The following is a 12,552-nucleotide window of genomic DNA, read 5'->3' on the forward strand; positions in this document are numbered from 1 at the left end:
TTTACAGCTCGCATCAACTTCTACACCACAGGAACCACAAGAGCAGAATTCTCTCCATCTGATATCTCAAGCGATTGACCAAACAATGGTGACTCGGGTATGATTATTATTATTATTATTATTAATAATTTTTTTTTCTTTGCTTGTTGTTTAGTGATGTTACTTTATGATCTCAGATTTATTTTTCCATTGACATTTTGTGCGATGATATATTTATTCTATCATTTTAGTATATTATTTTTCGCATTCTCATACATATTGTCACAAATCAGCAGAGAGCCAATTTTTTTAGTATGCTTAGACATTTACCGGATGTTGTTTCACAGTTCTTTTTCTTAGTTTCTTAGTTAGTTTGTCTATTACACTAAAGGACTGAGAATTAGGGCTATCATTTTCCAATCAAAGTCAATAACTAGCAAATATCTTAAATTACAATTTTTCTATTGCAGAATGAGCCTGTAACTCCTCAGCAACTCACTACGAGGAAGAGAAGGTTGGTTAATGCTCAAGTCCTAGGCTACACTCCTGTTAGCTTCGTAATTCTACCTTCAGAAAGCGAAGCTACCACTTATACAGTAAAATTGAATAAGGTTAGTCCATTTGGTTTTTAAGATTTTTCCTGTGTAAATTTCAATAGTTCAAGGTTTTTTCTTACAACTTTGTCATATTTATAAGACAACTAATGTTGTTAAATACTTTGTTATGTACTCTGAATTATAGACGGGAGAACAACCAAACGATCCATTTGGACTCAATAGCAAATACAATGACATACTGCATGGATGGACTGCTGAAACAAGACAACGTCCAAATGGACATTGCGATATGGTAACTACGTGTATTGTTAGTGCATAGAACTTAATTAAACTTTTATTTTAATTTGCTGGTTAAATCTTGATCCTAAAAACTAGACATTATAAACAGAGATAAGTCAAGAAAATGAAGAATGAAGAATCAAACTTCTAATTTTATGCTAATAATATTGTACTTAATAATTGCAATCTTAAGAAAAACCTTGTTGTGTTGCAGTTTTACTACCATGAGAAAAGAAATGCTGAATGCCGGTCTGTGGCGGATGTAAGAAGGTTCATATTCAAGGGTTTCGAGAAACTGAAGGTAGAAGTAGATCCAGAAACCAATGAAGTAAAAGAGTATAGGGTAAGCTATTAATTTTTTGACAAACATAAACTTTAAAGAAATTTCTTTATTATATTGTTACACAATTCTTACAACAGCATTTTGATTAAACTAAGGTTGAGAAACACACCAAGAAAAGAAAAGCACAATCTTCAAGCTCAGGGAAAGAACCTGCAGCAAAGAAACAAAAGGGCAGTAGTAGTGTACTGCCTGTTGGAAGTGAAGTGATGGCGACCGAAAAGCCTGGTGCGATTGCATACAACAACCTCATGAACTCAGATAATCAACACAAAGAAGAGAATGTAGCAAGCGAGTTTGTCGTAAGTTGTTACATTAAATTATGAGTTATTACAAGTAGAGTTTAAGTTATCCGTAAAGGCTCGTTTGGTACGAGAGACAAGGAATAATTTATTCCTGGATTAAATTTGAGATGAGTTTATCTCACATTTGGTTGAAACAAATGGCAGTATAATTAATCCCGAAAATAGTTATCCCAAGATTGTAGTATTATTTTTATCCCTATAGGAGGGTTGAATAACAATTCCGGAATGACTAATTCTAGGATAATTAATCATGAGATAACTTATCTCTTAACCAAACGACCCTTAATTGTAAAGAAGTTTTACCTCATAAGGTCACTTTAAGGTTATATATAGGTAAGCCTTCTGAACCTTGAAAATAAGACTGCAATAACAGGTAATTAAGGTGGCTTAATGGTGCAAGAAATACTTACACCGGCGTCGTGAATAAATTAAACTCTTACAAATATTGTTGGATTTTTACTTTACTTTATGCTTATAATTAACACTATGTTAATTAAACTATAGGTCGGAGAGGCTTCGGAAACACCCTCCAACAAAAGAAAGTTAGAATCTTCAAACTCGGATAGCAGCGAATCTGCAGCGAAAATTCAAAAGAGCAGTGCTGAAGAACCTATAATAGAAAGCAAAACCACACCAGAGGAACCATATAATCGTAGCAATTTTTTAGTTATAGCATACAACAATCTTACTAACCCGGGTAATCGCCACAAGAATGCGGATAAATCCAAGAAGGTTCATTCAAAGGGTAAGCGGTTTTGCTTCCTTAGTCTTTCTTGTACACGTACTTTGTTTAGTCTACTTAATCTATCTAAATGAGCTTGGTTGGTAGGGTCGAGGAGTAAAAATCCTTCGAATCGTAAGAGATTTTATAAGCCATCGTCCTCCAACCTCCCCGCGGATCCTATCCCCGTGCCATCGTTGTTTCAAATAGGAGAAATTGGAAGATCTAAGAAGTTGGATAGCGTTGAAGTTGTTCCCCAGAAGGAAGTGGACAAATTAGAAAAAGAGTTGCAGACTCAACGTAATTTCTTTGTGAATACTACTCTTAAAAACTAATGCATTTGATAAGCCACAAAAATATATTTCAGTCAAGTATGTGAAACGGGAGATTTGGTTTTGTAGTCATTTACAAATGTTATTTTAGTTATATCACCATTTTTCGTAAGAGATCAGTAAAAAATAGCACAGAAGACCTTAAATAAACCACGCACACAGGAATTCTAGTTTGTGTTATATTTTCATCACCAAAATTATTAGCTATATTAATTGATCATTACCTTTTGCTAGTTGTATTAATTAACGAGTCATCAATTTTTGTAGTGAGTAAATGCCCGAGTCCTTCAAAACTTGAGAAGTTCGACAAGGCTTCTTCCTCTAATGTTTCCATTGATGCTCTCAACATGCCACCATTACTTCAAGAAGAGAAGAGTGAAAGCTTTGCTGCAAACTTGGATTGCTATGAAATTTTTCCCCAGAAAGAAGCAGACAAAGAAAATGATGGTGCCAAGATTGTGCAAGGGAATGCAGATGGGTGGAAAGAAGATATCCACATAGTGGATTTGCGCTTGGTAAAAAATAAGGAGTTGCACATTGAAGGTAATTTCTTTGTGAATGCTACTTTTAAAGATGCATTTGATAAGCCACAAAAATTATTTCAGTCTAGTACGTGAAACTTCACGGGAGATTTGATTTTTTATAGTCATATTTACAAATATGATTTTAGTTATATCACCAATTCTCGTAGGGCAGCCCGGTACACGAAGTATCCGACATTCTCTTAGGGTTCAGGGAAGGGCCACACTCTAAGGGGTGTGATGTAGGCAGTCTACCCTGATACAAGCATCAACAATGGAAGATTCCACGGCTCGAACCTGTAACCTATAGGTCACACGAAAACAACTTTATCTTTGCTCCAAGGCTCCCCTTCCCACTTTTCATAGGAGATCAGTAAAAAATAGCATAGAAGACCCTAAATAAAACACGTACACAAGAACATTAGTTTGTGTTATATTTTCATCACCAAAATTATTAACTATATTAAATGATCATTTTCTTTTGATAGTTGTATTAATTAATTAATGAGTCATCTACTTTTGTAGTGAGTAAAGGTTCAAGTCTTTCGAAACTTGAGAAATTCGACAAGGCTTCTTGCTCTAATGTTTCCATTGATGCTCTCAACATGCCATCATTATGTCAAGAAGAGAAGAGTGAAAGCTTTGCTGCAAACTTGGATTGCTATGAAGTTTTTCCCCAGAAGAAAGCAGAAAAAGAAAATGAGGGGTCTAAGATCGTGCAAAGGAATGCAAAAGGTAAAGAGGTTTCTGCATTTGAAGAGAAACGTGAGGAAGAAGTGGTTGTTGGCTTGGCAAAAAATGAAGAGTTGCCCACTCAATTCCCATATACTGAAGGTAGTTTCACCATGCATGCTCTTCACAAACACATTCTTCATTTTTTAGCGCAAAAGAAAATATGTTATATAGTAATATGCATCAAGTACTATTATTTGCATTTTGTTATTTTTGCACAATCAAAATCATTAGCTACAAGGGATAACCTTTTTTTTTCCTTTCAAATCGAAGGGAATTTTGGAATGTCTGCAAATTTTGATCCCATTGAAGCTGCTCATGACAAGAATGCAGACAAAGAAGAAGAGGGGAGCAAAGCTATTCATGAGAATGCTGATGAAGAAAAAGGTGAAGAAGAAATGATCGTTAGCCTGGCTAAAACTGATGCGGTGGCTGCTGAGTTTTCTCTATTTGAAGGTAATTTTGCCCAGAAAAAGAAACTATGTTATATATTAATATGCATCAAGTACTATTATTTGCATTCTATAAGCCACAAGAACTATTTAATTAGTGAATGCATCTATTATAGTATTTGTTATATATTTTTTACATAATCAAAATCTTTAGCTACAAGGGATGACCTTTCTTTTTTTTTCCTAACATAATTAGGGAATTTTGGAATTTCTGCGAATTGTGATCCCATTGAAGCTGCTCATGACAAGAAAGTAGACAAAGAAGAAGAGGTGAGCAAAGCTATTCATGAGAATGCTGATGAAGAAAAAGGTGAAGAAGAAATGTTCGTTAGCCTGGCAAAAACTGATGCGGTGGCCACTGCGTTTTCTCTATATGAAGGTAATTTCGCCAAGAAAAACGGACCTTAACAAATGCATTAGATAAACCACAAGAACGTGAACCTTCGGCGTACAAAACAGCACACAATCATGTGCTATTAAGATAATTATAGGTAAATCTTTATGATAACCATTAACTGATGACCATTTCTTTTGTTTTCCTTACAAATCGAAGGGAATTTTGGAATATCTGCAAATTTTGATCCCATTGAAGCTGCTCATGACAAGAAAGTAGACAAAGAAGAAGAAGAGGGAAGCAAAGCTATTCATGAGAATGCTGGAGACCAAAACAATTATGTAGTAGAAGAAAAAGGTGAAGTAGAAATGATCGTTAACCTGGCCAAAGCTGATGAGATTGCCGCTGAGTTTTCTCTATATGGAGGTAATTTTACCTAGAAAAACTGATCTTAACAAATGCATTAGATAAATCACAAGAATGTGCACCTTCGTTGTAAAAAATAGTAGATAATCATGTGATTACAAGATAATTATAGGTAAATCTTTATTATACGCATTAACTAATAACATGGTAAAAATGGTATCGTAACTAATTTGTTATCACAATTTTAAAAGACATTGCGCTAGTGTAACCTTTTTTAACACGGTCACGTATATAACTTAAATCCATCTGATGGTCATATTTTATTTTTGATATGGGGTCATGAAATATGCAGGGAATGACAACCAGGTTATGTGGGGCCCACACACATTATTTGAACTTGGAGGAAATAGTGGAAGCATTGAAAACTTTGATATGCATGAAGTTGTTCCTCAAAAGGAAATGGACAAAGCAAAAGAAGGGGCCAAAACTGTGAATGAAGCTACAGATGGAAACAAGAGTCAAATTCCTGGAGAAGACAATGCTTCTAAAGAAGAAAGAAAAGTTGAAGAAGATGTTGCTCAAACCTTGGTCAACATTGATAAGTTCGACATATTCTCACACCATGAAGTTAGCTTTCTTGATGACCAACACGTCGAGGGATTTTACGATCCAAACGCCTATATACTCAGTCAGATTGAGCATAATGACTTTGGGATTGAGAATCATGAGTTGCTTTTTAATCACGGTTTCAAGCATCTTTGATCATTTTGGAACACCATTATGTCTTGGTTTTAAGTGTTCGTTGCTATGATAATATTTATGTTGTTTTCCTTTATAAGTCCAGTGTACATTATATTTGTTGAACAATTGTTTAATTCCATTTTGACATGGAAATTTGATCATGAGTTTGGAACACCATTATGTCTTTGTTTTAAGTGTTCATTGCTATGAGAACATAAATGTTGTTTTTCTTTTTAAGTCCAATCCACATTATATTTGTTGAACAATTGTTATTAGTTCCGTTTTGACATGGAAATTTGGTTTAATGCATGTATGATGCAACTGTTCATGTTTTGTGTTACTTTGATCTCACATACAACTACTTCAATTGCTGCCAGCGCTTTAGCGGCCCGGGTAAACTTTTTTATTATGAAGTGCATGGAGACTATCGGTGCCTACTCTATGGTGAAGCAAGTAAGGCACTTGGTTTAGGCCTCCAAAATTTGGGGATCTCATTTTTAGCAATAATAATTTTGTAGGTTATAAAAAAATATTGAGTATTTTTAGTAAAAAATATTTTTTTTTTCATATAAAAAGAATTCCCTTCTCTTATAAGATTGTATGCTTACTCTTTTATTTCTTTCTTACTTGTTTTCTTCAAGAGTTTAATAGTTTAACAGTTCAAAAGTTTTAGTGGTAAAAATTTGAGATCAATAGATTATGAGAATTTGAAAAAAAATACTATCTTAATCTTGAATGTACTTTAAAATATAATAGTCGATCTAATATTGATGGTTTAAACTTATTTTCGAAACTAATAGTGTTAAAGAAAATAGTACAATTAAAAAATAACACTCTAATAGAGATATTCAATCAAATAAAAGACTTGATTCTTTTTAGAATGCTTATATTTCTTATAAGTAATGTTAATAATTTTTATATCAGTTACCTTTTTAAGAAAAAAAATTAAAGTAACAAAATCTTACCTAAGATCAACAATTCTCAAGAAGATTAAATGAGTTGCTATATTATTATTCGAGAAAACAATATTAGAAGGTATCGATAATAAAAAAAATTACTTAACAACTTTGTATCTAAAAAAGGAAGAACAATAAATTTTTTTTGGGGAAAAAAAAGAGGTTTTTGTTACAAAATTAAGATCAAAGTGATAATATAAAATAATAAAATAGACAAGAAATATAGAGAGGAAAGAAAGCTTTCTTATTTCATCAAGTATTTTTCAAGTGCATTCAAGTGTATAGTAGATGATCCCCAATTAAGGCGGTATTCTGGCCTGGCTCGAGACCGGCCCAGGACAGCGAGCCAAACGGGCCAAACGGGCCGGTTCAACCGGGCCTGGGCTCTAGTAGTGCAAAAGCCCGTGGTGGGCCGGTTCAACACAATTAGCCCGTGAGTCTGGGACCGTTAAGCCCGGGACCGGCAGGCAGGCCTGGGCCGGTTCAATCGGGCCCAACGGGCCTAACAGGCTCCAACGACTAATTTTAAAAAAAAATTTTTTTAAAAAAAGACCAACGGTCAGATTTTTAAAATCTAGCCGTTGGCCTTCAAAATTTATCCGTTGGGCACTTTAAAAAATAGCCATTTGGCCCCCAAACTTTGCTTTAACCCCAAACTTTTTATAATTACACTTTTTCCCAATTCTCAACTATAAATACCCCCCCTCCCCATTCTTTCATTTTTACTCACAAAATCATCAATCTCTCTCTAATTTTCTTCTATAATTGCTTACTTTATTATTGCAATTTTGTGAAAAAATGTAAAGTTGGTGAATTGAAGTATTCAAGTCTTCAACGATATTCAATGTTCAAGAAGTTGTTCGTCAATTCGGTAAACTCGTTCCAACTCTTAAGTTTTAATATTATAGTTTTGTTAGTTTTATTTAGTATAATTATAATTAATATGACATTTTCTTTGAAAAATATTTTTGGTGGTAAGGGTAAGGGAAAATCTAAAATTGGTGAATCTAGTAGCCAAGCTACTACTCTTTCCCCGGCTCCCCGACCTAGACCTGTTACCCGTCATCCTCCACCTATTATTCTTGATAGTGATAACCCTTGTTTTCAATTTTTTGATAGTCAATTTTGCCATGATGTTGCACCGGGTCAACAATTAAATGAAGAAGTTATGAATGTTCTTTATCCTAATGAAACTATCTTTAAAATGATGAGGAAAATGATGATTTAGATGAAACGCAATCGGATTTAGATGATACACCTACTTGTCCTATTAATAACCCAACTGATGCCCCGCCTGACCCTCCTGTAGTAACCCTACTTTTAATAGACAACCTTCTAAACGGCCCGAAACATCTTTTGTTTGGCATTTTTTTACTCAACTAAGAGAAAGAAATAAGGCTAAGTGTAACACTTGTGGGTCTCAACTAGTTCATAAATTTACTGGAGACCGTAGCGGTACGGGTAGTTTGACTAGACACATATTGAAACACCCTAGAGATAAAGCTAGATTTTTTACAAATGAAAGCTGCGCAAGAGGGGACAAGTGTAGATAGTGCGGTTAACCTTAGCACATAGACTGAAAGGTCAGACACATCAATGCACAGTGAAATAAGTGGCGATGATATCGCAGAAGAAGATTCCCAGCCAATACAACCGGAAGTAATATTATCCGACAAAAACATGGACAAGGTGGAAAATTTCCTCCAACAATTGAATGATTTAGACAGAAGAGGACTTTGACTAAAAACTGCCAAAGACCCCACACAACAGTAAATACACTGTTCTCAACAGTAGAAACAATGTATAGGGACCCATATGTGGGACCCAATTTACTATTTAAAGATTCGTTATGTTTCTTTTTTTCTTTCTTTAAATAGAGGAGCTCTTCATTTGAAGAGGCAGATTGGAAAACCCCCTCTCTCTCTCTCTCTCTCTCTTGTAAAGACTTTTAGCTTCTTAGCTTCTTTATTTTGTAAATCAGTTGAAGTAAATAAAGTTTCGAAGTTCAGTTCACCATCTTCAGGGCCTTGCATCCCGGCCTTAAAGGTATTTGTTTATTTTAATTTTTATAAGTATTTAATTACTTTGTTTCTCTCCCCAGCCGTGACTATGTCCGGCTAAACGGATTCATATCTATGTTGAAGAACTAATTTCTCTTGCATATTAACCATGAAGAATCCAGACTCTTTCAAAATATAAAGGAATTTTAATATAGTTTCTTGGCTTGGTTCCAAGATTGTGGTACAGTCGACTCTGGTACTACTCTTATTGGCTTTTCCTTAGTGGATACGTCTAGCCAGCTGTGACATTAAAGCCTGCTGAAGTTGTCAAAATGTCTATCCCTTTCACAGTTAGAACTGCTAGACACATGGGCTCAATAAGAATATGTATCGGACCTAGACAAGCCCCTTGCTTGGGTAAAAGGATAGATCCTTCCATACAGTCATTAAAACTATAATAAAATTCCCGTATATTTCGAATCTTTACTGGTCGTGCGGACTACCGCCAACCTTCAAAGGTACTGAAACAGCTAGATCTGGATGGCCGTGCAGACTACCGCCCAGCATATTAGCCCTAACAATTTGATAAAAATGTTGATACTTCTTGCATAACTTGCAAAGGTGATATTTGTACTTGTGATGATGACGAATTTTATAAATTGCAATCACAATTTCATGATTTGAATATGAAAACTATTACATCTGATAATGTAATAGAACTTTTAAAAGAAGTTACCGATGAAAAACTTCGTGAAAAAATTATTAATTTAGCTGCAAGTTCTAGTTCTAGTAGTTCAAAACCTTTTGAAAAATATAAGAACGAATTTGAATATTTCGCGCCTTATTCTTTGTCTGAAATTAATAAACGACTTCATAAGTCCAGTACACCTAGCAGAGATGCTTCTTTTGATGATTTGAAAATTGAAATTGAGAATTTGAAAAGAGATATTAAGTCTCTTAAACAAAATCAAATGATTTGTGATCACCAGATTACTCAAATTGAGAAAAATAATTCTCTAACTGATTTTTCGGCTAACGGAATTTCCGAATCTTCAAATGAAAAGGGAAAAGAAATTTCTGATCAGATTTATTCGATTAATGAAAATTCTGATATGTTTTTAGGAATGATGCAGGTTGTTACGGCTCATAAGTGGTACATTAAATGTACTATCTTGATTGATAATACTTTCTCTCTAACTGATGTAACAATGATTGATAGTTGAGCAGATGTAAGTTGTATCCAAGAGGGTCTTCTTCCTACTAAATATTTTCAAAAGACCACTCATTTGGTAAATCTGCTTCTGGTCATGCTTTAGATATAGAGTATAAATTACCAAATATATTTTTCATGAGGGTGTATATATAAGGGTGTATTATGTGTATATATTCTTAGTCTTCCTCCCCCTAATGGAATGAGCACAACAAGGTACTAATACCACCATTAAAAGGAAAAAAACTAAGGAAGATGTGTCAAAATACAAGTTACATGTTAGTCTATGTATTATCTCTAACAAATCTCATAAATCCTTGAAGGTCCAGAGGAATTTCCGTTGGTGGTGGTGGAAAAGAAGCTTGTTCATCACCGCTTCCGGGCGAAGCAGCATCCTGCGCAAGTTCCGCTAGCATTTCTTCATAAGCTTCATCTATCTCCGGTTGTGATTCTGCAAGTCCAAAATTTCTTCTTTCCGAACGGATCCAATCTCTGAAGAGTACTGATTTTTCCAAGCTCTCCCTCATATACGCTCTATGATCACCGATTTGAAGTCTCGCTTGACTGAATGAGCTCTCTGATGCCACTGTTGAAGCTTGAACACCTAAAATATCTCGAGCCATCCTTGAAAGAACCGAATAGTGTTTTTGTTTGTCCTTCCACCATTCCAAAACATCGAAGGAGCCATCAGGGTTCTCTGATTCAAGTCCCTGCGACAAATAAACTTGAAGCTCATTTAGTTGTGAACTGTCACCAAAATTATCACCTTGAGAACCCCTGAACTCCGTCCAAGAACTAAGGGCTTTTAGGCCCGCAGTTCTTTTAGATGCTTGCGAACTAGACGAAGTAGGAGTTGAAACATTTGGTCTAGCTTGATCTAAGGCAAGTTGATAAGCATTATAAATAGTTTGAGCATTTATTTTAATTGAGGCTTTTGCATCTTCAAGTGTAGCAAATTCCTCAACTGAAAGTGATAAAGCGTTATAAATTTTTGAATACCAAAAGTGAGGACCTCCTAATTTTATTGTAGGATTTAACAATGCAGCAACACCAAAAATAGGGGGGATAGGGAAAAAAATATTTTTTAAACTTAGCTTTCATAGAATTAATAGCTTCTTCATAAATTACTCCACCCTCTGAAAATTGAGTAAATAAATCTACAAGTGCTGCAATATAAACTAAACAGTTAGAAATAGTAGGATAATATTGGCCAGATAATTCATTTGTAGCAATATGAAATTGTTCTAAAAAGTCTACAAGCATTTTAACATTACTCCAATCTTGATTTGTAAGGTGCTCATCATCATCATCATCACCATCACCTACACGAGCATTATACGTTGCGCTTATTGGGTTCTTATATTCATATGTAACAACTAAACTTTCATACATGTAATTCCATCTAGTCGGACATGGTTTAGGAACCTTTCTTTCTCTAAGGCCAAATTCATCACATTTTTTAAAATAGTCTCTAAGTCTACTTCTACTGTTTGAATAAAAAAGCCAATTAAGAGCCATTTTAACCTTTTCAATTTCTACATTTAAAACTTTCATACCAGCACCGACGATTAAATGGTAAATATGACAAATACATCTAACATGAAAAATATTACTAAATGCAGGATTTAGTGTAGTTGTAAGCAAGCCTATAGCATTAGTGTTACTAGAAGCATTATCCATTGAAACCGACATAATTTTATCTTTAATGCAAAAATATCTACAAATATCTGCAACTGTGTTAGCAATAAACTTACCTGTGTGGCGTGAATTAATTATTCTATAAACAATAATGCGTTTTTGCATTATTCACTCCTCATCTATCCAATGACTTGTAACAGTTAGATAATCACAGTCATTACCACTTCTACCAATACCAGTAGTAATAACAATGCGACTATCTATATGAGTAAATAAATAGCGCAAATACTTTCATATTCATGTTTATATTTATAAATATCGCTCTTTACGGTTGCGCGAGGCCATCCTTTATAAGTAGGATTAAAAACCCTTCTAATATAATGCACAAAATGAGGGTTAGAAGGAAAACTATAGGGTAAGCACATAACAGTAACCATTTTTGCCAATTGGTGATTCCCAGATTTTAATAAGTACTCATGGCCACTGGGGCAACTGTAAGTGCAATCATGGTTTAATCATCAATAATCAAGCAAACATATTTAATAGAATTTATCCAACGCCTCAAAATACCCACGGGAACAACACAACAAAGAATTGAGACCCAAACCAAATAGAATTTCTCCTATGTTGTTAAATCTTCATTCTTTCAAAAGAGTGTTTGAATCACATTTAAACTCTTTGGATTACTTCCACGCTATTACACCCCAAGTTTTCGTACATGAAAGTATGTCATAGGTGAATTGATGAAAGCTCGGGAATGAGATTATTTTGAGATTATAAGTATATTCTATTTCAAGCAAGTGATAAGTAAATTCGTGAAGGTGAGAGGGTAATCAAATCGATGAAGATGAATTTCATCGAAGTTTTGCATTCTGAGATAAAATACGGTCCGTACTATAAATACCCAGTATTTATGGACTAATTCCACATTAGGTACCACATGACCATGATATTGAGGTATATGATGTGTGTTAAAAGTGAGTAGTATTCTAAGTAATTTGGGTTAATTCTTAATTATGTGAATAATCAGGTAATTATTGATTAATGATGGGAATAATTGTGGTATAAAGTTGGATTAAATGGATAAGG

This window comes from Nicotiana tabacum, chromosome 1, assembly GCF_000715075.1.
Source record: "Nicotiana tabacum cultivar K326 chromosome 1, ASM71507v2, whole genome shotgun sequence".
Lineage (NCBI taxonomy): Eukaryota > Viridiplantae > Streptophyta > Magnoliopsida > Solanales > Solanaceae > Nicotiana > Nicotiana tabacum.